We start from the raw sequence: 25,098 nt of genomic DNA on the forward strand, positions 1-25,098 counted from the left end.
TAGGCATGGAATGGCGTTGTCTTTGTCACATATACTGGAGTCGTCCAGCAAATCCCTTGGTGTTGGTGGTCTCTCCACCATAAAAATTCAACTTTCTTCCTACTTGGCACTACTAGGAAACTAACTTGTTTTCTGAGGTGTGGTACAAATTTTTTTTTTTTGTTTAGACTGATATATTATCAATGGAGAAAGGGCTTCTTGACCAAAAAAAGGTATAATCTTGCCTTTTGAATTTGTATAATGTCAAATATTTAAGATCAGTGGGAATAAGAAGTGTCAACTTCTAGACAAACCTATTAGTTTCAAGAGTTGGCAACTACCTGCTGCATCAGGATATATGGGCTGAAAGTAACCAAGCTAAGTTTAATTCACGTGGTGTTGAATTAAAAAAGAGAGGAGACAGGCGGCAACTGGGGAAGTTTAAACAGTACACAGTTAATAGCAGGGAGGATACCTAATTCCAGATGACTCAGAAGGTTGGTGCATGTGGTAGATGATGCAGACAAATGCAATGTGGACCAGTTCAGGAGCAAAACACTGCTGAAGTTATACAGCAAAATCACTCATGGGCAACAGCAAAATTTGAGGGCTGATCAAATCAAAATACATTTTAGGAAAAGTTCAGTGACTGAACAGAGTTAAAGACATACTCAATACTGTGCATGCAATGACTTCTTTAAAAACTAGAGGAACACTGTGGTGCAGTGGGTTAAGCCATGGCCTGCAGTGCTGGCATGCAATATGGGCACTGGTTCAAGTCCAGGCTGCTGCACTTTCGATCCAGCTCCCTGCTAATGTGCCTGGGAAAGCAGTGAGGATGGCCCAAGTCCCTGGACCCCTGCACCCACATGGGAGACCAGAAAAAGCTCTGGCTCCTGGCTTCAGTAATTTAGGGAGTGAACCAGCAGATGGAAGATCTCTCTCTGTCTCTTCTCTCTCTTCTCTCTCTTTAACTCTACCTTCAAGTAAATAAATATTAAAAAAAAAAAAACTAGAGGCAGTGATAATTAAAACTAGAAAATCTGACATGAAGATAATGTCATCTGAAAAGAAGTAAAAGCACCACAGTCACTGCAAGCAGCAGTAGACAAGGTAATTTCACCCAGGAACACAAATAGTAGAAAAGTCTAAATAAATAAAACTAGTCAGAAAATATGGTAAGTATACATCTTAGAAATTATTTATAAAATTATTGATTTCTTAATGTATCATTTAGCCTTTTAAACTGCAAGCTAGCAGAATGACAGACCACCTCTATTTCAAGTACCGTTATGACAGAATTGATGTGGCAAAAACAAAAATAGAAGTAACACAACTGTGCAATTGTTGGAGTAGCAAAGATTCTCGTGCATGACAGTCAGGCAGTACCCTGAGATTCACGGCAGATAGCTGGAATTATCCCTAATATAAGGGAACACATAAAGACAGGGATCTGTTATTTTTACTAAAGTAGAAGTATTAGGGCACTTTTATGTACACATTATGATCTGGCTGATGAGCTTTTTTTTTTTTTAAGATTTATTTATTTATTTGAAAGGCAGAGTTACAGAGAGGCAGAGGCAGAGAATGAGGTCTTTGTTCCACTAGCTCACTCTCCAGATGGCTGGAATGGCTGGAGCTGTACAGATCCGAAGCCAGGAGTTTCTTCTGGGTCTCCCATGTGGGTGCAGGAGCCCAAGGACTTGGGCCATCTTCCACTGCTTTCCCAGGCCATAGCAGAGAGCCAGATCTGAAGTGCAGCAGCTAGAACTCAAACCGGAGACCATATGGGCTGTCAGCACCTGTGCAGGGGCAGCCTTACCTTTTATGCTATAACGCCAGCCCCATAGCTGATGAACTCTTGCCTCACTTGGTTTTATGTAGGTGACTGTGAAGTGTGTGTGTCTCAGAATGTGTGTGCCGGTCTACATGTCAAAATATGACCCCTTTTTGAGGTGTTGTTGGAACTCTGAGTTGAAGTGGAAAGATGAAGGTTTTTTCTTAAGACTGTCAGAATATATATAAATAGACCCTGTTCAAATGAAAACTAGTCTAAATCATTATTATAGTTCTGAAAGTCTGAATACATCATAATGATGAGTTCCAATGTTCCACTTCCGATCCAGGTGCCTACTCCAGAACAATGACTTCATTGCTCCTTAGCTTTCTTCAACTCACCCACACCTGCTATGTGCCCCTTGTGTAACTATATGCACATGTAACCCTATGCACTTTTTTTTTTTTTTTTTTTTTTTTTTTTTTTTTTTTTTTTACAGGCAGAGTGGACAGTGAGAGAGAGACACAGAGAGAAAGGTCTTCCTTTTGCCGTTGGTTCACCCTCCAATGGCCGCTGCGGCCAGCGCACCGTGCTGATCCGAAGCCAGGAGCCAGGTGCTTCTCCTGGTCTCCCATGGGGTGCAGGGCCCAAGCACTCGGGCCATCCTCCACTGCACTCCCTGGCCACAGCAGAGAGCTGGCCTGGAAGAGGGGCAACTGGGACAGAATCCGACGCCCTGACCGGAACTAGAACCCGGTGTGCTGGCGCCGCAAGGCGGAGGATTAGCCTATTGAGCCACAGCGCCGGCTCCTATGCACATTTCCATCACTGTATTAACTGAATGGTCTAGGAGCTCTTTGTTTTTCCTACTAAACTGACTTTTTAAAAAGATTTATTTATTTTTATTTGCAAGTTAAAGTTACACAGAGAGAAGACAGGCAGAGAGAGAGAGAGAGAAAGAGAGAGGTCTTTTATCTATATGGTTCACTCCCCAGTTGGCCGCAATGGCCAGAGCTGTGCTGATCCAAAGCCAGGAGCCAGGAGCTTTCTCTGGATCTCTCACCTCACGTGGGTGCAGGGGCCCAAGGACTTGGGCCATCTTCTACTGCTTTCCCAGACCAAAGCAGAGCGCTGGCCCCCTAAAATGACTTCTTAGAGTATAAAAATTTTTATGTATGCTGTACATACCCAGGGAAGGTTACATTTTGGTAAAGAAGTTAATAGATAATGTGTAAATGAAAGCAAATTACCCTTCTTTTGAGACTGAATGTCTCTAAATGCTTCTTTGCATCTGGATAGTGCTATGGTTTGGATGTGGGATGAGGGTTCATGTGTTGAAAGCTTGGTCTTCAGTGGAATCTCTACGAGGTAGGGCCCAGTGGGAAAGTGATTAAGTCATTGCAAGTGCAGCACTCAGAAAAGATTTAGTTCTCACGGGATGCTGGTTAGCTCCTACAGGTGTCAGTTGTTGTAAGTGAGGGAGCCTGACCCCTGAATCTCTCTGGCTTCCTGTCTTACCTTGTGACCATTCTCACAGTTACTCCCACCACTGTGATGCCATCTGCCCTGAGGCCTTCCTCACCAGAGGTGGAACAGATGGGGCTGCCCAACCTTGGATTTTCAGCCTCCAGAATCTGTGAGCTAAGTAAACCTCTTTTCTTTATAGCATATCAGCCAGCCTCAGATACTTAGTTATAACAAAAACTGAAAATGGACCTATACAGATGAATGGATTGGGCTATTTGCAAACTCACACAGGCCAGTGTTGCTTGGAAGACTTCACTGATGGCAATTCTAAATAAACTCCCAAACTGAAACTATGTCAGGTTACCAACTTCTTGGTATTTTCCCTTAGTCCTTACTAGATATAAAGAATGGTCTTCAAAAAGCCTGCACAGCTGCTCTTTATGCCACATTGGACAACAGGTAACGTTTAAAGGGGTATTGAATCATTGGTTTTGCATCAGCACTGTCCACTGAGCCACCTGCATTTTCTCAGGCTTCTCACACTAAAAACTCTTGACTTTCAAATTGTCTTTCTTACTAAGAAGTGGATTTTGTAATACCAATTTCACAGTTGTGACAATGTTGTAAATTAGAATTGTACTCTGCCTTAAAGTGAAAATGTGTTTGTGACTAGGCTAGATGACATGTGAACAGGCTGAATGACAGTGAATTAATAGCCATGAGGACACCCCTAACTGTAAGAGTCCTCCAGTCACTGCTCAGTGGTATTTAAAGAGGGGCATACCAGCAGCATAACACTTTGCCTGGTGAGGAAACCCATGGGATTTACATTGTCTCCTTCCAAAGGTGATACTTAACAGGTAAGCCAAGTAATGAGAGTAATTGCTCTCCAGGGAGTGGTTACGACTATGACTTAGCAAACTAGTTTGTCATCTCCTGATTTCATCATTTACAAAAGACACACCCCACCTTCGCTCACATTTCTGCAACACACATCACTTCTCTAGTGGAGATTTCCTGTTCCCTAAACAGTACAAATCTAGATTCCTTATGAGCCACAACATAGATTTTGTTAGCATTATGTACTGCTGTTCTTTCTGAACTCTCATTTCTGTAGGCATCAAATATTTTCTTTTTTCATTGAGCTTCTAATCTAGATTATTAAAAAGATTAAATAAAGCTGACTATCTAATTAGATTTAAGTATCTATTACTGAAGCATTTAGGCTAACCTAGACTGGAAGATACTGTGTAACTAATCATAAGAAGAGAAGAAACCTTCCTACCTAAAGTTTAGTGACTTCTCTTTGTTATGGAATGTTATCAAAAATATGCTAAAAAATTTAAGAATGACTTTTAAAAATTAATGAAAATTATATTTGTACAAAATGAGAAATACAGACATAAGATTTTAAAATGAACAATAATCTTACCATCCTGAGATAATTAGCTACAGAAAGTTCTCTATGTCCAAGCTAAATCTGCTATATGAACCAACACCCACAGCAGGCCTCTGTGTTAGTCGCTGGCTAAGCCTTAACACAATACTAACAAGAATATCCTCAAAACTGTGAGTAAAATAAGAAAAGGCAAAGAAATCATAAAGGTCTTAAATGACCACTCATGGGGCCAGCATTGTAGTGCAGGGAGTTAAGCTGCTGCCTCGAACACTGGCATCCCATATGGACACTGGTTCGAGTCTCAGCTGCTCCACTTCCAGTCCAGCTTCCTACTTATGTGCCTGTACAAGCAGTGGAAGATGGCCCAAGTCCTTGGGTCCCTGCCACCCACATGGGAGACCCAGATGGGGTTCTAGGCTTGTGACTTGGGCCTGGCCCAGCCCTGCCCTATCTGTTGTGTCTATCTGGGGAGTAAACCAGCAGATGGAAGTGCGTGCTCTTTCTCTAACTCTGCCTTTCAAATAAATAAAGTAAATCTTACAAAAAAAGCTCATCGAAAAAAAATATATTATGAAAAAACTATGAATGAATGTCACAATCTTTTTACACCAAAATGATCTTTTTAAAAAATGAATTTAAAAGATTTATTTATTTGAAAGGCAGAGTTACAGACAGGCAGAGGCAGAGGGAGAGGTCTTCCATCTGCTGGTTCACCCCCCAAATGGCCCCAATGGCTGGGGCTGGGCCAGGCCGAAGCCAGGAGCTTCTGGGTCTCCCACACGAGTGAAAGGGCCCAAGGATTTGGGCCATCTTCCACTGCTTTCCCAGGCCATACGCAGAGAACTGGATCAGAAGAGCAGCAGCCGGGCCCATATGGGATGCCAAAACTTGCAAGGTAGCGGCTTTACCCGCTACACCAAGGTGCCGGCCCCTGAGCTTATCTTTTAATTCAGCTTTTCCATGAACCTTTTGAGGTATGTGTATGCTATTTTTCCTACCTTATACCAGGAGTGTTCATTTCAAAGCCAAAGTTTATCAGTCATTAAATCCAGTTACATGTGTTACAAAGTCCCATAAAGAGCATTAAGAGAGCCCGAGATTAAATCACAAGCCTTGGTTCTCAGGCTCCAGTTCTGGCTTTGCCTGCTTTCAGCTGTGGTCCTGTCCATAGAGTAAAAAATTGCATGAGTGATCTTTTTAAAATTTGAAGGCATGTTGCAAGTGCAGTGGCATAGCTGGTAAAGCTGCTGCCTGCAACACTGGCATCCCATATGGGTGCCAATTATATCCCCTTGCTCCACTTCTGATCCAGCTCCCTACTAACGGCCTGCTTTTCCTAGGCCTCAAGCTCAGAGTGGAGCAGTTAGGAGAGGAATCAGCACCCATTTGGGATGTTGGCATTTCAGGCTGCGGTTTTATCCACTAATCCACAACGCTGGTTCTACTGATTAGATCTTTACTTGAACAAACTGAATGAAAAAGAGGAAACTAATTTTTTTTAAAGCTTTATTTATTTATTTGAAAGGCAGAGTTATACAGAGAGAAGGAGAGGTAGAGAGAGAGAGAGATAGGTCTCCTATCTTCTGGTTCACTCCCCAATTGGCCGCAATGGCCAGAGCTGAGCCAGTCCGAAGCCAGGAGCCAGGAGTTTCCTCTGGGTCTCCCACGTGGGTGCAGGGGCCCAAGGACCTGGGCCATCTTCTATTGCTTTCCCAGGCCATAACAGAGAGCTGGATTGGAAGAGGAGCAGCTGGGACTGACACCCATATGGGATACCAGCACCGCAGGTGGCAGCTTTACCTGCTACGTCACAGTGCCAGATTTATTTATTTATTTGAAAGGCAGTATTAGAGAAGAAAAGGCAGAGAGAGAGCTTACCCATCTGCTGGTTCACTCTCCAGATGGCTGCAATGGTCAGGGCTGGACTAAGCTGAAACCAGGAGCTTAATCTGGGTCTCCTACGTGGGTACAGGGGCCCAAGCACTTGGGCCATTCTCTGCTGCTTTCCCAGGCACACTGGCAGGGAGCTGGATCAGAACTGAAACAGCCAGGACTCAAAATTGGTGGTGGCTTTACTCACTATGCCACAGTGCCAGCCCCAGGAGATAATTATTTAATACCAATCTCATAGAAATAACAAGGATCAAATGAGAATATTAACAAGGATCAAATGAGAATATCATGAACAGTTGAGTGCCAACATATTGGATATTCAAATGAAACAAATTCCTACTAAAAATACAAACCACTGAAATAACTCAAGAAAAAGTAGAGAATCTGAATAGACCTATAACAGAGATTAAATTAGTATTAAAAGAAAAAAGAAAAATACTGATAAAGAAAAGCTCATGCCCCAATGGATCCACAGATGAATTCTACCAAACATTAAAAAATTTCAAAATTTCACAAATTCCTTCAAAAAAATAGAGGAGGAAACACTTCCCAACTAATTTTTTATGGCCAGTATTACCTTGATTCTAAAACCAGATATATATAACAAGAAAATCAGAGACCAATATGCAGATGTCTTCAACAAAATATTATCTAATCAACTTCAATACCATAATCAAGTGGAATTTGTCTGAGGAATACCAAGTTCACTTAATATGTGAAAATCAACATAATATACATAAAAATAAAAGACAAAAACCAAATGCTCCTCACCACAGATATGAATGAATTTGACAAAAACTAACTCTTTTTTTTTTTTTTTTTGGACAGGCAGAGTTATACAGTGAGAAAGACAGAGAAAGGTCTTCCTTTCTGTTGGTTCACCCCCAAATGGCCACTACGGCTGGTGCGCCGCGGCCGGGCGCGCTGCGGCTGGTGCGCTGCGCCGATCCGAAGCCAGGAGCCAGGTGCTTCCTCCTGGTCTCCCATGCGGGTGCAGGGTCCAAGCACTTGGGCCATCCTCCACTGCCTTCCTGGACCACAGCAGAGAGCTGGACTGGAAGAGGAGCAACCGGGACAGAATCCGGTGCCCCAACAGGGACTAGAACCCAGGGTGCCGACACCGCAGGCTGAGGATTAGGCAAGTGAGCCACAGTGCTGGCCAAAATCTAACTCTTTAATGATAAAATACTCAACAATCTAGGAATAAAAAGGAACACCAGCAATTTGTTAAAGAATCTACATGAAAAACCCACAGTAAAAAAAAAAAAACCACCATATTTAATGGTGAAAAATGGAATGCTTTCACCTAAGAAAGGATGCCCACTTTTTCCCATTCTATTCAACATTGTACTGGAGTTTATAGCTGGGGAAATTAGGCAAAATGAGATAAAAGGGATTCATGTTAGAAAGAGAAAAGAATTTCCATTTGCAGAGGACATGATTTTGTTTAAAGAAGAACAAAAACTACCCCTCCCCGCATTTATCCCTCCTCTCCAGTTCTGTTTTTGCCTCTCTTCTTTAAACCCACTCCAGTGTTAATAACCAAAAATCAATTAGAGCTCATCACCCATTGCTGTGGCTACTCTTCCTTGAAACCCTGCACCACTCAACTGGGATTCCTTTCTTGGTTTCCTCCTATTTCAGAGGCTTAGATATCTTATCCAAATTTCTGTCTATACTTAGTATCTAGGTGATCACATGATTTTAAATACAGTCTACAAACTGATGTCTCCCAAATTTACACCTTCAGCCAGGGTCTTTCTTCCGACTCCTTTGGCAGGGACCCAAACACTTGAGCCATCTTCTGTTGCTTTTCCCAGGCTATTAGCAGGGAGCTGGATCTGAACTGAAGCAGCAGGGACACAAACCAGCACCCATATGTAATGCTGGCATCACAGGCAGTGGCTTTCCCAGGCATGCCACAATGCCTGCACCCCTCTCCTCCAAGGTTTCTTTTAAAATGTTAACTTGGAGGGATGCTAGTGTTCTGTGATGCAGGCATCCCATATGGGCTCCAGTTTGAGTTCCTGCTGCTCCACTTCTGATCCAGCTCCCTTCTAATAAACTTGGGGAAGCAGTAGAAGATGGCCCAAGTACTTGGGCCCCTGAAACCATGAAGGAGACTGGGAAGAAGCTCCTGGCTTTGGATCAGCCCAATCCCAGCCACTGCGGCCATCTGAGTGAACCAGATGTCTTTCAAATAAGTAAATCTTTTTTTAAAAAAGTTAATGTGGGGCAGGCATTTGGCACAGTGGTTAACATGCAGCTCAGGATGTCCACATTCCATATCAGAATATCTGGGTTTGTTTCCTATTCCAGCTTTCTGCTAAGGCACACCCTGGGAGGCAGCATATGATGGCTCAATTACTTGGGTCCTTGCCACATGGGAGACCCAGACAAAGTTCTAGTCTCCTGGATTTAGCCTTGGCTGTAGTTATTTGTGGAGTAAACAAGTCAATGGAAGATCTCTCTCTCTTTCAAACAAAATAAAAAACAGAAGTCACATTATGCTACTTACCTGTTCGAAATCTTCCAGTGGTTTCCTATCAGTAAAAGCCAAAGCCCTCACAATGGCCTATAAGTCCATGCAACAATCTGGCATCCTGTGACATCTTTGCTCTCACTTCCTTTTACCCTGGTGTATTCTGTTTCTGTCACTCTGGCCCTCTTTGTTCTTAGAATGCAGTAGGCATCGCCATTACAGAATGATTCCTACACCTCTCTATACCTGGAATGCCCTTTCTGCTGACTAGGCATGTTTCTTGTTCCCCCACTTCCCTTGCACCTTTTCACAAAGTTTGTCATCTCAGGGCACTCCTCTCCATTATTTAAACAAAAACCTCTTTCGCTACTCTAGCACTCCCACATTCCCCATGTTGCTTAATTTTTTCCCCCTGCAACATTTATCCTACTGATTTTATATTTTACTTCATTTAAAAATTTTCCTGTTGGGGCCAGCGCTGTGGCTCACTTGGCTAATCCTCTGCCTGTGGTGCCAGAATCCCATATGGGTGCCAGGTTCTAGTCCCAGCTGCTCCTCTTCCAGTCCAGCTCTCTGCTGTGGCTGGTAAGGCAGTGGAGGATGGCCCAAGTGCTTGGGCGCCTGTACCCGCATGGGAGACCAGGAGGAAGCACCTGGCTCCTGGCTTCGGATTGGCGTAGCTCCGACCATAGTGGCCATTTGAGGGGGGGTGAACCAACAGAAAGGAAGACCTTTCTCTCTGTCTCTCTCACTAACTCTGTTAAAAAAAATTTTTCCTGTCTAGGTCATCGATTTTTTCCATTTGCTAAGTATTTAGGACATAGTTGATACACAACTTTTTTTTAAAAAAAGATTTTTTTATTTGAAAGGCAGAGTTAGAGGGAGAGGCAGAGAGAGGAAAATATATCTCCCATCCACTGGTTCACTCCCCAAATGGCCAGAGTTGTGTCAGGCAGAAGCCAGGATCCAGGAGCTTCATCTGGGTCTCCCACCTGGGTATAGGGGCCCAAGCACTTGGGCCATCCTCTGCTGCTTTCCCAGGCACATTAGCTGGGAGTTGGATCAGAAGTGGAGTAGCCAGGACTTGAACTGGCACCCATATGGGATACCAGTGCTGCAGGTGGTAGCTTAACCAATGTATCACTGCGGTGACCCTGGTACACATACTTTTGAGTGAATTCAAACTGCTTATAACACTTATTATATTCTCTCCCTCTTTGTTTAACTGGCACTACCATCATGGGATTTGGCCGTGCATTCCCTGAGAAACATGATACTGAACAGAAACATGGTTCATTTATCAGGGCTTTGTTATCTATCTCTCCAAGGAAGAGCAAATCAGAGTGGGAATTCTGGATGCCCAGGTTCCACTCAATGCCTTGATACCAGTCAGTCATGTGATACCCTGAGAGTAATTTCTCCATTTCCTCATCTGCCAAATGGGGTGTTGTACAGTATTCTGGCAAATATAAAATGAAAGATGAAGTGTTGAGGAGGAAAGGCTCTGTCTTATTAATCTATTACATACAAAGTTCCCATTGGCCATGTTCTGTTTGTTAAAGGCAATGAGCAGACCTGTAATTAAACTGCAGTGTTCTTTTAGGGAAGATGCAGTTTTGTGAGTTGAGCCTTTATACGTGCTAGCAATGTTGGGTTTTGATGTCAGCCTATTCTCCTGAGAAAAGTCACTTTCATGTGAAAATTTTCTTCCAATATCCTTGTCCAAACCAATGAACTGTCTGTCAATGCTCATGGGTGTGTAGTACCCATGGTAGTTTTCTTTCCTAAGCATATGCCTTCTGTCAGTCCAGAACCTTGATTTTCTTACCCTGCAAAATGTCGAAGGGGCAGGAAATGGAGTACAGTATTCAGCTTCCAGAGCCCAGGGGAGAGGAACATGCCTAGCCAAGGGCCTGATACCATGTAGCAAGTACGGATTTCCCTCATTGTGTCAAACTCTTTCCCATGAACAGGCATTTGTATACCATGTTCACAGCAGTATTATGCACAGCATTAAAAAGGTGGAGGTAAGCCAAACGAAAGGTATTTGTATAACACATTCAGCCTTAGAAAAGAGAATTCTGACACGTGCCAGAACGTGGATAACTGTCAAGGATGCTACGCTGTGTGAAATAAGCCAGTCACAAGATCAGTACTCTCTGACCCTTTTTAGGGGATACCCACGGTCCAATTCACTGACAGAGAGCAGAATGGTGGCGAATGGGGGGTTGTTTAATGAGTGGTTTGTTTTGCAAGCTGGAAAGGATTCTGGAGAGTGGATGCACAACCACATTAAGCGTACTTAACTCTATACACTAAGGGGTTCACACGGCCAGTTTTACGTTACGGGTATACAACAATCTTTTTCATTCCTACCTACCAAACCTTACTCTCCCCCAACATTTCCCGCCCCTCACCCTGATTTCGGTTACCCTGCTGTCTTCCACAGGAGACCATCCACTCGCACTTGGACTTTCGCCCCGGGGCCTTCTTCCCCAGAAAGCTTATCATCACCCAGGGATTTTCAAAAGGTTGCTCGTTCTTCTGTCCCAAAGATGTTACCTTTCCCAGGACTGGCTGTCACCCCAACTCTTCCAAACCGTCAACACTCCTTCGCCCGCACTCCACAGAAAGGCCGACCCCATGCCCCCTCCCCACAGCCGCCCAGTTGGGCTGCACGGAGCGCGGCACGAGGGCACCCCCGGGAAAGCTCTGAAAGTGACGTTCAGAAAGCGGCGTACCATTTCAACACAACAGCTTCCACACCCAATTAGCGGCCGGCGTGGGGCCCGACACGGCTGAACACTGGGTCTTCAGCGGCCTAGAGGGCAGCCCCACGATTCGCGCCCTCCACACTGTCTCACAAGTCAGCCCAAAGCGACATGCCCACGACCCTCGCCGGCCGTCTCGAGGCTCTCACGGCCTCCACGGGCGCAAATGCGCTCTCAAAAGGCCAAGAACCGTTAAAGAGTAGGGCTTCCGGCCCCACCACCCGCTACGGCAAGGCTCAGGGCACACTTTCTGTCATCGGGGGTGTTCGCGGCGGAAGGGGGCGGTGCGCGCGTAACCCAGAAGTGAAAGCCTTGTTTCCTTCAGGTATTAGACCCCCGACCAAAGGAAGTTCAGGCGGGAGGACTCTGGCTTGGGCCATCATAAGCCTGCTTGCTGGCGCCGTGCTGCAGCGGCCGTGTCCAGGGGGCCTAACCTCAGACAGCCTCGGCACGCTTTCCTTGAAGAAGCTTTGTCCTACGGATCCCCGTCAGGGTCAACCCACGCTCTCTGTGGGAGCGAAAGCTCCCAGGGCCCTCACCTCGAGAGGTCCACGCCTCCAGGCGGGCGCCTGCGCGGGCTGTTACCATAGAGAGGCAGCTCCTCTCTGGGCTCGGTGTACACTCTATGGTCCAGCCGGCGCGGTGGCGCTAAGAGAGCGGGGAGACTGCATTGCGCAGGCGCCGTCGCCTTCTCTCGCCTTTTTTTTTTTTTTTTTTTTTTTTTTTTAATCCCCGCACCAAGCGCTTAACCTCATTGGGGTGGAGGAGAAGGCGGCGGTTGTGTGACCCGCAGCGACAACAGTAGCAAATAATAGGACTGTAAGTACCGGGGTAAGGCGAGGGGCTTCAGACCCCAGCCCAGACGAGGTCCCAGCCCCTCCGCGCAGCGGCGGGCGCCGGGCCCAGGTCGGGGCGAGGTCCGGGGCTGTCATCCGCGCCCGGTGCACTTGGGGGGAGGGGGCGGCCCTTCGCTGGCAGCTGGGCGGGGAGCGCACAGCCGGGGCTGTGGGTCTCCGCTCCCAGGCCGCTTTGCCGGCGGGGGTCGGCTGGAAGGTCGACTGTGGGGTCGGCCGGGCTTTGTGTGCCCCTCTCTGGACCCCGCCCCGGGCCCCTCCTGACCAGAGCGTCCCCGGCCCGGTGCGAGAAGCCAGCCCAGCCGGGTCGGTGTCTGAAAGGAGCCGGGGCTGGTGAGGGGAGGGGGCTCGGCTGAGGAGCCCGTAGCAACTAGTCGCAGGCGAGTGATGGGTGTGGAGAGAGTGGCCGGGGGCCGGGGGCCGGGGGCCGGGGGCCGGGAGCCAGCGGCCGGGGCGCCCAGCCGGGCCGAACAAAAGCCGAGCGCTCGGCGCGGCGCGGGGCGGGCGGGACGTGGGGGTCCCCGGTCCCTCGGGCCTGCGGAAGCTGGGAAAGCGGACAAGTGCTGAGTTAAGCCGTGCAGCCTCCTCAACTTGCCTTTGTTGTTCTCTGGTATTGGCAGAGACGCTCTGACGGAGAGGAGTGTGTGATCCTGCACGGTAGCCTGGTTGGGTACAATGGAGCTAATCGAATTTTGCTTTCCATTTTCTCAGTTGCTCGGATGAGTATGGGGTTTTCCAGAGGCTAACTTATTACATAATTTTTTAAAAAATTAGTTACTGTTTGTCTAAAAAAATTAGGTGGAGGCTTAAAGCATACTATGCTGCATCTGGGTGAATTTCTTGTAGCGGGGTTCGTTTATTAAATACCATACGTAGGTCCCATGAGCTCTGGTAGCAGGATACTTTAATTTGTAGATGTGGCAACGAGAGCTTCGGGTTGCAGAAGAGTCAGGGCGAGGAATAGCTGCACGGTACCGCATACCTTGCACCCTGTTTGGGAGCCACAGTCCTGGATCAACCCTGGCTTCAGAAGTTGTTATTACTATTCTTATTTGTGACATTTACTTCTCCGAGGGATCCTGTCGGGACAGTGGGCTCCGTTTGCTCATCAAGGGAGTAAGAGAATAGTAACATTGAAGCAGAGAGCCTATAGATAAGAAAAAAATAACACAAAGCCCCAGAGTGCTGAATATTATTAAGCGTCTGTATTTGCTAAACAAAGATTCAAGTTTTGATGAGCTGTTCTCTTATTTATCTTGGTAACATTGTGTAATTGCACCTTTTTAGCAGTTGTTACTCAAATCTCAGCTTCTAGAATTCATTGTTTATTATGGGCTTATGTGTAATAGTGTTTTAGGTTTTGAAAGTTTTTATTTTTATACAATAGTTTTTGGATTTCTCTTTGCTTTTTAATTCTTCCAACTAAGGTTAATCATAATCAGAACTGCTTTGAAGAGGTGGACTTCCTACCTTTATCTCCATGTTGCAAGTACATAAAAGGCCTTTGCTCAGTTCACACCATAAATTTGTGTAGAATTGAATAATTGCACCTCCTTTTGTGTCAGACTTTTGGATTAACCTATGTATTTCAACTTCATTCATATAAAAGAGAGGTAAGCTTTTGTACTGATAGCAATCAAAACTCTGACGCTTCAGTGACTACTGTGATAGAATCTCTTTAAGTGTGGTTTAGATGATGGGAACTTGCTTTTTAGAGAACAAGATTTCAGATACTTAAAATAGTTTAAATGAACATTAAGAAATGATTGGTCAGAAAATTATGTTTTTTGTTCAAATGTGTTATATTTTGTTCACTCATTTTGGATTTAGTTTTTTTTTTTTTTTAACTTAAGGCTTTCAATAATTCTGTTTTCTTTAGTTTGTTAGTGTCATGATTTATAAGTTGCGTGATGTAGTTTCCTGGCCTAGAGAATTAAATTTATTATGTGTTTGTATTCTTAACAATTCTACTTAAAATGGTACTTTAAAAAGTTATATTTTATTTATTTGAAAGGCAGAGTTATGGAAAGAGAGGGGGAGAGATAGAGAGGGAGGTCTTCCAAACACTGGTTCACTCCCCAAATGACCACAACAGCTGGGAGTGGGCCAGGCTGAAACCAGGAGCTGGGAGTTCCTCCTGGCTGTGGGTGCAAGCGCCCAAGCACTTGGACCATCCTCCACTGCTTTCTTGGGCACATTAGCAGGGAGCTAGATCTGAAGTGGAGCAACCAGAACTCAAACCAGTGCCTATATGGCAGACTTTAACCTGCTGCACTGAAGTGCCAGCCTCAAAATTGTACTTTTTAGATTCTAATACTATAAATTTTGTAGCATTGTTGGTTAATACAGTCATTTAGGCGATTATAAATACTAGGCCCAGAGCTGAGTTATTAAAACTGTCACTTTTCATTGCTGCAAGTCTAGTTGCCAAATTAAATAGCAGAAATAGTAGACAGTAGTAAAACATAACAAATCTTTAAAAAACAGATCATTTAGAAGATTTTTCAAAAGAATAAGAGAAGGATTTATTAATCTTGAAGACTAAACCAAGAAAAAAAAAATCAATGATACGGTTTTTGGTTTACCAGATGCGATTTTTAAACATGAACTATCCATTCTTTACCCAGTGCCTCCAGGGCCATTGTTCATGAAGTCTGTATATATGTGTGCTACTCAGTGACCTCCGAAGCACTAGAATTTACTGATTGCTTCTTGTTGATTCTTTACTATCCCAGGCTTTCCTGCCCATTTTTTGTTTTGTTTTTAAAGAGAGTTATTTGTTTTTATTTGAAAGGCAGAATTAGAGAGAGAGAAAAAGAGATGTTCCATGCACTGGTTCATTCTCCAAATGACCGCAAAGGCTATAGCTGGGCCCATGCACAGCCAGGAGCCAGGAGCTGCTTCTGGATCTCCCATGTGGTTTCAGGGGCCCAAGCACTTGGGCCATCTTCTGCTACTTTCCCAGGCACAGTAGCAGGGAGCTGGATCAAAAGTGGAGCAGCCAGAGCATAGCTTTACCTACTAAGCCACAGTACCAGCCCCCTTGCCAGTTTTATGTTTATAGTATTACTGCCACACTGTAGCGTCCCCCGGTTCCCTAAAGATCTAGCTGTAGTGTGCTCAAGGATAGCATTTCTTCCATAACATCCTTGTACTTAAAAAAAAATTATTTATTTATTTGAAATTTAAAGTTACAGAGAGGGAGAGGCAGAGGCAGAGAGCGAGAAGTCGATTGGTTCACTCCGCAAGTGGCTGCAGCAGGCAGGGCTGGGCCAATCTGAAGCTGGGAGCCAGGAGCTTAATCCAGGTCTCTAAAGTGGGTGCAGGGTCCCAAGCACATCTTCCACTGCTTTCCCAGGCCATTAGCAGGCAACTGAATCAGAAGTGGAGCAGTCAAGACTTGAACCTGCCCCCATGTGGGATGCCAGCCCTGCAGACAGTGGTTTAACCCGCTATGCCACAGCACCAGTCCCGTAACAACTTTAACTACTATCTTGTTTCCTTCCTAGATGTGTTCTTACTCCTTGCTGTTTTCTGTTGTATGCATCATCTTCCTCCTTGCTCAGATTCACTGCCGTGCATTTATTTTTCTTCAGATCCTTGAGGGCACAGAGAGTTTTGTGGAGCACCTTGTAGTTTCCTCTCTTGCTTCCTGAGTCTCTTCAAGGCCAGAATCCAACCTCCTGCCCACGTCTACTATGCTCTGGGCATCAGCTTTGAACTGCAGGATGCTTCTCTTTTCCTGGACGGGTCTTGGTTGCCAGCAGTGTTTTTAGACTGTACCAGAGTCTGGCCCTCCCTTTTTGCCTACTGACCTTAGTTACACTTCTTGAAACAATGTGAATTACATCTTTCTCTCATTGTTAGCTCTTCATATTTCCCAGGACAGTGAGTGGACCATCTCTAGATTGATTGGTTAATTTTTTTTTTTTTTTTTTTACTAAACTCTTTCTCCACTTAGGCACCAGGTACCAAGAGGGTACAGTTAAGTTAATGGTCCCCACATTTCAGGGGCTCACAATCTATCAGGGGAGATAGTGGTGACATGAATTGATGCTGGTTATACTTGATGTATGGGGACAGCTGTATATCTTCTGTCCCCTCCTGGTTTAATATGGGCTCACCAGGCTTTCTTCAGGCAGCTCTTGTCTTTGTATTGTCCTTTAATTGCACTGTCTGAAATAAAGCAGAAAACTCTGATATGCCCCGAACAGAGTATACAGCCCTTTTTTGTGTTTTGGTTATGGAACTGTATCAGTGACTTTCAAACTTTGGAGTTTTGGTTCTGTCACTTGCTAGTCTTGTGACTTAGGGTCAATTAAATAATCGCCTCATTGTTTAATGTTTTCATCTATAAAATAAAGGTGAAGAAGAGGGTGGTGTTGTAAGTATTTAATGAGAGTGTTTTTATGAGAATAATAGCCAGATTTAAAAAATAAGAATGAGTCTTCCAAGCGCTTTTACAGTTAGGAACTTCATTACTCCCTTTGAGTCTTGTGAGGTAGCCAGGGAGCTAAACATCACTATCCTGTGAGTTTGCATGGGAGGGACCGAGGCTCACAAGTGAAAATTCAGTCCTGGCAGAGCTGGAGGAGAACTGGACCTGATGTTCTATTCACATGAACCACACTGTCTTCACTATATAATTTTGTTGGCTTGTATTGAAGTTATAGTTCATTAAGTCTCCTGATCTTTTTTTTTATGTGAATAGCTGCCTAACCAGATTTCCTCCTTTTCTTTAGCACATATATGCTTGCTTTAAAAAAACAAAAGTAAATTCAAGGCTTTATCTTTATATGTGACTCTTAAGATTTACCTTTTGTGGTAAGAAATATCTAGAGTTGGTCTTGTAGCCATGTGTTAGCATCTACATTTGGGTGAGTTTTTGTTCAGGATTACTGTGGTCAGAGGATGCACTTCCCATCTGTCTGTGCCTGTTGTCCAGTTAGCTGTCCAGGTAGAATCAGATACATTTGTTTATAGTCTTGACATTGTAATTTAGCAATAATACAGAAAGTTGAGAGACCAGACAGGGAAAATCCACATTTAAAGTCTCTCAGCATAAGCTGCTATTTCTTCATGTGTCACCTTTTGAGACTGTTGTGTGTCCATGCTTTTTAGCAAATACTTTTAGGTCTTGCATGTTTTATGAGTATGAGTAGTGCCTTTAAAATTACATAGTATACATAATTTTGATTTTTAATAGTTTTTGAATTGGCAAATTTTGACAAACTGGGATCCTTGACATGTTTTTCTGATGTTACATATAATACAGCAGTCACCATTTGTGTGTGTGTGTGTGTGGTGTTACTTGTGATAAATTAGGTGAAGTGGTATTATTGATTTGAAGGGTGTTATCATACTTAACGACTTTTGATACATGTTGCCTGTGTGCTGACCAGAAGTTTGTGTGCTAGTTAATAATTTCTCCAGCAACTAAGGATGTACCAGTTTCACAAAAATTTTTACGAACTTTTGTGACTACAAGTATGTTTTTTACTACTCTAAGAGATGTAGATGGAACTTTTTTTTAAAGATTTTTAAAATTTATTTGAAAGGCAAAATTACAGAGAGGCAGAGGGAGAGAGAGATTGTCTATCCACTGGTTCACTCCCTAAATGACTGCAATGGACAGAGCTGGGCCAAGCCGAAGCTAGGAGCCAGGAGCTTCTTCCTAATCTCCCACGTGGGTACAGGGGCCCAAAGCCTTCCCACTGCTTTCCCAGGGGGATTAGCAGAAAGCTGGATCAGAAGTGGAGCAGCTGGGACTTGAACTGGTTCCCATATGGGATGCGGGCTCTGCAGGTGGAAGCTTTACCTGCTACAGCACAGCACTGGGCCCTATTTTTCTTTTTCATTATTTATTTTGTATTTGTTTTAAAAAAGAATAAGCAGTCACGAGGGACTTTGGTCTGTATGAAATGTATATTCTGCATCACTGAAGCTCTTGCATTTTTAAAGAGGTGTGGAGGGAAGTGCAGCCTTTCCTTTGTGGGACAGACTGGTCTGTTTATCTACATCAAAATGTAATCTTACTACATTTCTTGTGCCCTGTGATCAAGTGCTTCTTTAAACAGTTGTGGGCTGAAATCAGAATATGTGTGGGCAGGGATCTAGGTATTTATTTATTTATTTATTTTTTTTGTAAACAGTTCTCTTGAGTGCTTCTGAGGCCTGTCGGAGAGCAGCCTCCTGGGATTACATTCTAGCTAATTTTCTTCATAGATTGTTTCTTTCCTGTGGGTTATGAATGGGTGCTCAGATGTGCTAACAGAGGCCTGTTGTACGGAGAATGAATTGTGCAGCAGTGCCCTTCCTGATGAAGAGGAGCTGGCTCATTCTGGGAACAGTAAGCCAGTCTTTCCAAGAGAAGTTGAACTGCATGAAACAGCTTCCTTCTCGAAAGTCTTCTTGTGGTGGCAGTGTTTTATTTAAGTTCTGGTAAGTCATGGAGTTCTGACCCAAGCCATGTCCTGCTCAGCCTTTGATTGTGCAAGGGTGGCACATAGACCTGTCCTCACGTTAGCAATGGCCATCATAGATTCAACACCTACCACATGCCAGGCGCTGGGCTGAGTGCTACGGATCTTTTACCAGTTTTTATGGCAAGGTATAAAGGCAGGTGCTATTTTCATTTTATGATGGGAGGAAGCTGAGGCTTTGGGAAGTTGAATAATTGTCCATGATCGCACAACTGTACAGAAGCAATGTTTGGCTCTCAGATTCTTCAGCTTCCTTTCCATCCCCACTCCCAACCCCAACCCCTCCCCCTACCCCCAGGTCAGGCTGTCTCTCCTTTAGGAAAGGTCAGGGAGCTGCCTTGGAGAAGGTCTGCTCCCACCCTCCAGCCAGATCTGGAGGCTGTGCATCAGGCAGAGGGATGCAGAGCTGCAGGCTTCCCACTCAGCTTTCTAAGAGGCCTAGATCATCTACTGCACAGCTCCTTTTAGGTTTGAGTCCCTAATAAGAAGTAGGCCCTTGTACAGTCTGTACCACTGAAAACCCCATGTAGCACTTTTTTCTTTCTAATTTAATTTTTATTGTGGTGGAGTATGTACAATAAAATGTGTCATTTTAGTTGTTTTTAAGTGCACAATTGATGACATTAATATATTCACACTGTTGTGCTGCCATCACCACAGTCAACTTCTAGATCTTTCCCCATCATCCCAAGCAGAAACTTTATAACTGTTAAGCAATAATTCTGCATTCCTCTGCCCTCCTAGAATCTGGTGACCTCTGAAGCCTCTAAGCTAATTTCTGTCTCTGTGGTTATGCCTATTTGGTTAGTTCAAGTGTTTATCCTTTTGTGACTGGCTTATTTTACTTAGTATAATGTTTTCAAGGTTCATTCCTGTAGCATATGTCAGAGTGTTATTCCTTGCTGAATAATATATATTTTTTAAATATTTATTTGAGAGAGAGAGAGAGGTTAATCTTCCATCTACTGGTTTATTCCCCAAATGGCTGCAACAGCCAGGAGCCAGGAGCTTCATATGGGTCTCCCATATGGGTACAGGGGCCCAAACACTTGGGCCATCTTCTGCTGCTTTCCCAGGCACATTAGCAGGGAGCTGGATTGGAAGTGGAGCAGCTGGGATTTGAACCAGTGTCCACATGGGATGCTGGCGCTGTAGACAGCAGCTTAACTGGCTGTGCCAGAGCACTGGCCCCTGTAAAATATTCTACTGTATGAATATCCCATTTTGATTATTAATCCGTTGATGGAGTTTCGGTTGTTTCCACTTTTTGGCTATTGTGAATAATGATGGCATGAACATTAGTGTACTGTGTTCATATATCTGTTTGAGTCTTTGTTTTCAGTTCTTTGGGTTATATATCTTGGAGTAGAATTGCTGTAATAGTAATTCTGTGTTTAACTTTTTGGAGCAGTTTTCTTCCCCAGTGGTTGCACAAATCCTACTAGCAGTGTGTAAAGGTTTCAGTTTCTCCATATTCTTGATCTCTAATCTCCTGGTTAATTCCCCCCAAATACCTGCAACTGCTAGAGCCTGGAACTCAACTCAGGTCCCCAGGAAGCTGGAATTGGAAGTAGAACTGGAACTTGAACCCAAGCAGTCTTATGGGATGTGGACATCTCAAACAGCATCTTTTTTTTTTTTTTGACAGGCAGAGTGGACAGTGAGAGAGAGAGACAGAAAGGTCTTCCTTTGCTGTTGGTTCACCCTCCAATGGCCGCTGCGGCCGGCGCACTGCGCTGATCCGATGGCAGGAGCCAGGTGCTTCTCCTGGTCTCCCATGGGGTGCAGGGCCCAAGTGCTTGGGCCATCCTCCACTGCACTCCCTGGGCACAGCAGAGAGCTGGCCTGGAAGAGGGGCAACTGGGACAGAATCCGGCGCCCCGACTGGGACTAGAACCCGGTGTGCCTGCGCCGCAAGGCGGAGGATTAGCCTAGTGAGCCGCGGCACCGCCCCCTCCTAAAATTTTATAATCTGAGCTCTCACATTGAAGGCCTTTATCTGTTTTGAGTTAATTTTTGTGCATGATGTGATGTGGCGAGGGTGGGCTGGGTCATATTCACTCTTTTTGAAAACTGATATAGGCCGGCGCCGCGGCTCACTAGGCTAATCATCCACCTTGCGGCGCTGGCACACCGGGTTCTAGTCCCAGTTGGGGCACTGGATTCTGTCCCGATTACCTGTCTTCCAGGCCAGCTCTCTGCTGTGGCCAGGGAGTGCAGTGGAGGATGGCCCAAGTGCTTGGGCCCTGCACCCCATGGGAGACCAGGAGAAGCACCTGGCTCCTGCCATCGGATCAGCGCAGTGCGCCGGCCGCAGCGCGCCGGCCGCGGCGGCCATTGGAGGGTGAACCAACGGCAAGGGAGGACCTTTCTCTCTGTCTCTCTCTCTCACTGTCCACTCTGCATGTCAAAAAAAAAAAAAAAATAAAGAAAACTGATATAAATTTTTTAAAAGACATTTATTTATTTGAAAGGCATTGTTACAGAGAGGCAGAGGCAGAAAGAGAGAAAAAGAGAGAGAGATCGGTCTTCCATCCACTTAATTCACAGCCCAAATGGCCACAACAACTGGAGCTGTGCCGATCTGAAGCCAGGAACGAGGAGCTTCTTCCGGGTCTCCCATGTGGATGCAGGGGCCCAGGGACTTAGGCCATCTTCTACTGCTTCTCAGGTCATAGTGGAGGGCTGGATTAGAACTAGAGCAGCTGGAACTCGTGCCTATATGGGATGCCGGCACCACATTACCTGTTATGCCACAGCACTGGCACCTATAAACGTTTTAGTTACTTATTTTCTATATTACTCAGTGGCATTTATATTTTGCTCTGATTTTTCAACCTCACTGCTTAACCCCTTCAACCTCTGTTCTCCCATTTTCTTTCCTTCAAACAGGACACATGGATGTTTTGCAGTTACCAAAGAGTTCCTCTTCTTCTAATTTTGTATAGTTATTTAAATTTTAAGTAGTTTGTGTTGAAAAGTAGATTATAGGGGCCTGGCACTGTGGCACAGTAGGTTAATCCTGTACCTGCGACATCCACATCCTAAATGGGTGCTTGTTTCAGTCCCTGCTGCTCCTCTTCCCATCCAGCTCTCTGCTATGGCCTATGAAAGCAGTAGAAGATGGCCCAAGTGCTTGGGCCCCTGCACTTGCATAGGAGACCTGGAAGAAGCTCCTGGCTCCTGGCTTCAGATCATCTCAGCTCCAGCCGTTGTGTCCATTTAGGGAGTGAAGCTGTGGATAGAAGACCTTTCTCTCTTCTCTCCCTGTCACTGTCTGCAACTCTACCTCTCAATACATAAATAAATAAAGTAAAAAAAAAAAAAACAAAACAGAAAAGTAGATTATAAAAGTAGGTCAGGGTATGAGGAAGGTATATGTCACATTGCTTTGTTTTCCAGTTTCCTCTTTCTTGTGGAAAGAACATTATGCTGATGATGTGTTTCATCTTTATTGTCTGAATTGTGAAGCTAAACATGCATCTTTGTGAATACATCTGGGGGAGTTCCCAGAAGTCCTCCTTATTGACTGTTGATCAGTGTATTCCAAAGTTCCTCAAGGTTTTTTACTCTTGTCCTTTCAAATCACTTTCCCATACATAGGGATTGATACTAGTATCTTATTGGTCTTTCAAATGCCTTAGGAATTTGTGTGTGTGTGTGTGTGTGTGTAAGAGAGAGAGAGAGAGACAGACAGACAGACAGACATGTGTGGTATTTGGATAAACCTCAGTTGGGTGAATTTATTTATTTATTTATTTAAGTTCTTTTTTGTTATATAGTTTTTTTTTATTTAATAAATGTGAATTTACAAAGTGCAACTTTTGTATTGTTGTGGCTCCCCCCGCAACCTCCCTCCCTCCCATGGCCCTCCCCTCTCCCACTCCCTCTCCCATCCCACCCTTCATCGAGTTTCATTTTCAATTACCTTCATATACTGAAGATCAACTTAGTATATACCTTTTTTTTTTTTTTTTTTTTTTTTGACAGGCAGAGTGGACAGTGAGAGAGAGACAGAGAGAGAAAGGTCTTCCTTTGCCGTTGGTTCACCCTCCAATGGCCGCCGCTGCAGCCGGCGCACCGCGCTGATCCGATGGCAGGAGCCAGGATCCAGGTGCTTTTTCCTGGTCTCCCATAGGGTGCAGGGCCCAAGCACCTGGGCCATCCTCCACTGCACTCCTTGGCCATAGCAGAGAGCTGGCCTGGAAGAGGGGCAACCGGGACAGAATCTGGCGCCCCAACCGGGACTAGAACCCGGTGTGCCAGCGCCGCAAGGTGGAGGATTAGCCTATTGAGCCACGGCGCCGGCCTAACTTAGTATATACTAAGCAAGGATTTCAACAGGCTGTACTCACACAACTGCACAAGGTATAGGGTATTGTTCGACTACTAGTGTTCTGTTTAAGTTTCATAGTAAAACACATTAAGGACAGAGATCCTACGTGGGGAGCATGTACCCAGTGACTCCCGTTGTTGATTTAACAATTGGCACTCTTATTTATGACGTCAGCAATCACCCGAGTCTCTTGCTATGAGCTGTCTAGGCTATGGAAGCCCCTTGAGTTCATCTCTGAACTTGTTTAGTCAAGGCCTTATCACAGTGGAGGTTCCTTCCTCCCTTCAGAGAAAGGCGCCTCTCTCCTTGATGGCCTGTTCCTTCTGCTGGGGTCTTGTTCACCAGGATCTTTCATTTAGATTGTTTTTTGCCACTGTCTCATGGCTTTCCATGCCTGTGAGACTCTCATGGACCTTTTAGCCAGATCCGAATGTCCCAAGGGTTGATTCTGAGGCAGGAGTGCTGCTGTTCTATGAGTCTGCTGTGGGTCCTGTTTCCCCCTCAGGATCATTCTCTCCCTTTTAATTCTGTCCTTCATTATTTGCTTACACTGGTCTTATTTGTGAAATCTCATCGACACATACCCTATCTTTTTGATCGGTTGTGTATTTATACTTAATCACTTTACCAAGTGCACTGGCATTGGTGCAGTTGGGTGAATTTATATAGGTTAACTTACAGATGTCTGAAAAATTTTTTTAACTCACTATTTAAAATCCTAGTGACTGATTTTTAAATTGAAGAATTTACTTATTTTAGGGGTGATTTTGTATGTCTAGCCCTTTTTCATTGTTGACAAATGGTTTTGGTTTCAGAAATTATTTTAAATTTGTACAGTGATAAATAACATTAGAAAATTCTTTGGTCTTGAAATTCCTAGTTAGTTAGTGAAGAAGTGTCTGATTTTTCCTCTGGGTTCCCTGTCATACTGTTGAGTGTTAGGCAGTGTCTAATGTTGCTCATCCCAGGCTATCAGACTTCCCTTGGGAGCTCATTGGTAGTCTACAATCTGGGAAGAGAGGGCTCAGCTTGAAGAGAAGAGTAGGCCTTTAGTGTTGTTTTCCAGGAGATTTGACTCCTAAGTAGGTGTTTCTTGGTATCTTGTCATGTAAACACTTTTATTATCTGAGACACTGTTTGTTTATGTTTTATTTGTATTGGAAGATCCTTATTATTAATAATGGAAAAAAGAAAGGATTTTTTTCTTTTATTTTCTAGTTCTGAGCAACGTAACCATATCAGAAAGGTCAGAACATGTGCAGTATTTCATATGCTTGCAAAATAATTGTCAGCCAGCGAAGTAATTCAACCAGAACTCAACTCTCTTCATAAGAATAATGGTTTATGATAGGGAGAGTTAGAAGAAGGGATTGTATTTTCTTGAACTACCTCTGTCCTTTCTTTCACTACTTCCATCCTTTAGGAAGAAATTGGTATATATCTGAATCTATAGCTGTAGCTATTTTGTATATATAGTTTGTAATAAAAGTTTGATAAAGAAGTGCTCCCCCCCCCATTTAATGTATTGCCTGCCAGGCATGGGGTCCCCATTCTGAGGAGGGTGGCTGTTTAAGAAGAAACTCAGTGTGAGCTGATCTTGGCCCCCTGTTGCTGATTGAGCTTACATATTGGCAGTCATTGGCATGCCAGGCAGATTT

The 25,098-nt window shown here is 44.4% G+C and overlaps 1 protein-coding gene and 1 long non-coding RNA gene across 52 annotated transcripts in view; one reads left to right on the forward strand and one right to left on the reverse strand.

Annotated features, from left to right (window-relative positions):
* Positions 1 to 12,011, reverse strand: part of LOC138849023 (uncharacterized) — a 39,423-nt gene extending 27,412 nt beyond the window's left edge. The window contains exons 1-3 of one of the 2 annotated variants that reach the window (XR_011387347.1): positions 11,739 to 12,011; positions 6,501 to 6,660; positions 6,115 to 6,352 (exon numbers count right to left, since the gene is read on the reverse strand). This is a non-coding gene — a long non-coding RNA (uncharacterized LOC138849023). Of the gene's footprint in view, positions 1 to 6,114; positions 6,353 to 6,500; positions 6,661 to 11,738 lie in introns of those variants that run through there. The other variant, XR_016231681.1, reaches the window with a different exon arrangement.
* A 9-nt stretch (positions 12,012 to 12,020) lies between these two features.
* CLASP1 (cytoplasmic linker associated protein 1) overlaps positions 12,021 to 25,098 on the forward strand; it is a 293,720-nt gene continuing 280,642 nt past the window's right edge. For 28 of the 50 annotated variants that reach the window (XM_051838611.3, XM_051838615.3, XM_051838620.3 and 25 more), the window contains exon 1: positions 12,124 to 12,587. The gene's annotated coding sequence lies outside the window, so the exon portion shown is untranslated. Of the gene's footprint in view, positions 12,588 to 12,713; positions 13,003 to 25,098 lie in introns of those variants that run through there. The other 22 variants (XM_070071085.2, XM_089329376.1, XM_070071086.2 and 19 more) reach the window with 3 other exon arrangements.

This window comes from Oryctolagus cuniculus, chromosome 3, assembly GCF_051225735.1.
Source record: "Oryctolagus cuniculus isolate XC-2025 breed Fujian yellow rabbit chromosome 3, ASM5122573v1, whole genome shotgun sequence".
NCBI classification, from domain to species: domain Eukaryota; kingdom Metazoa; phylum Chordata; class Mammalia; order Lagomorpha; family Leporidae; genus Oryctolagus; species Oryctolagus cuniculus.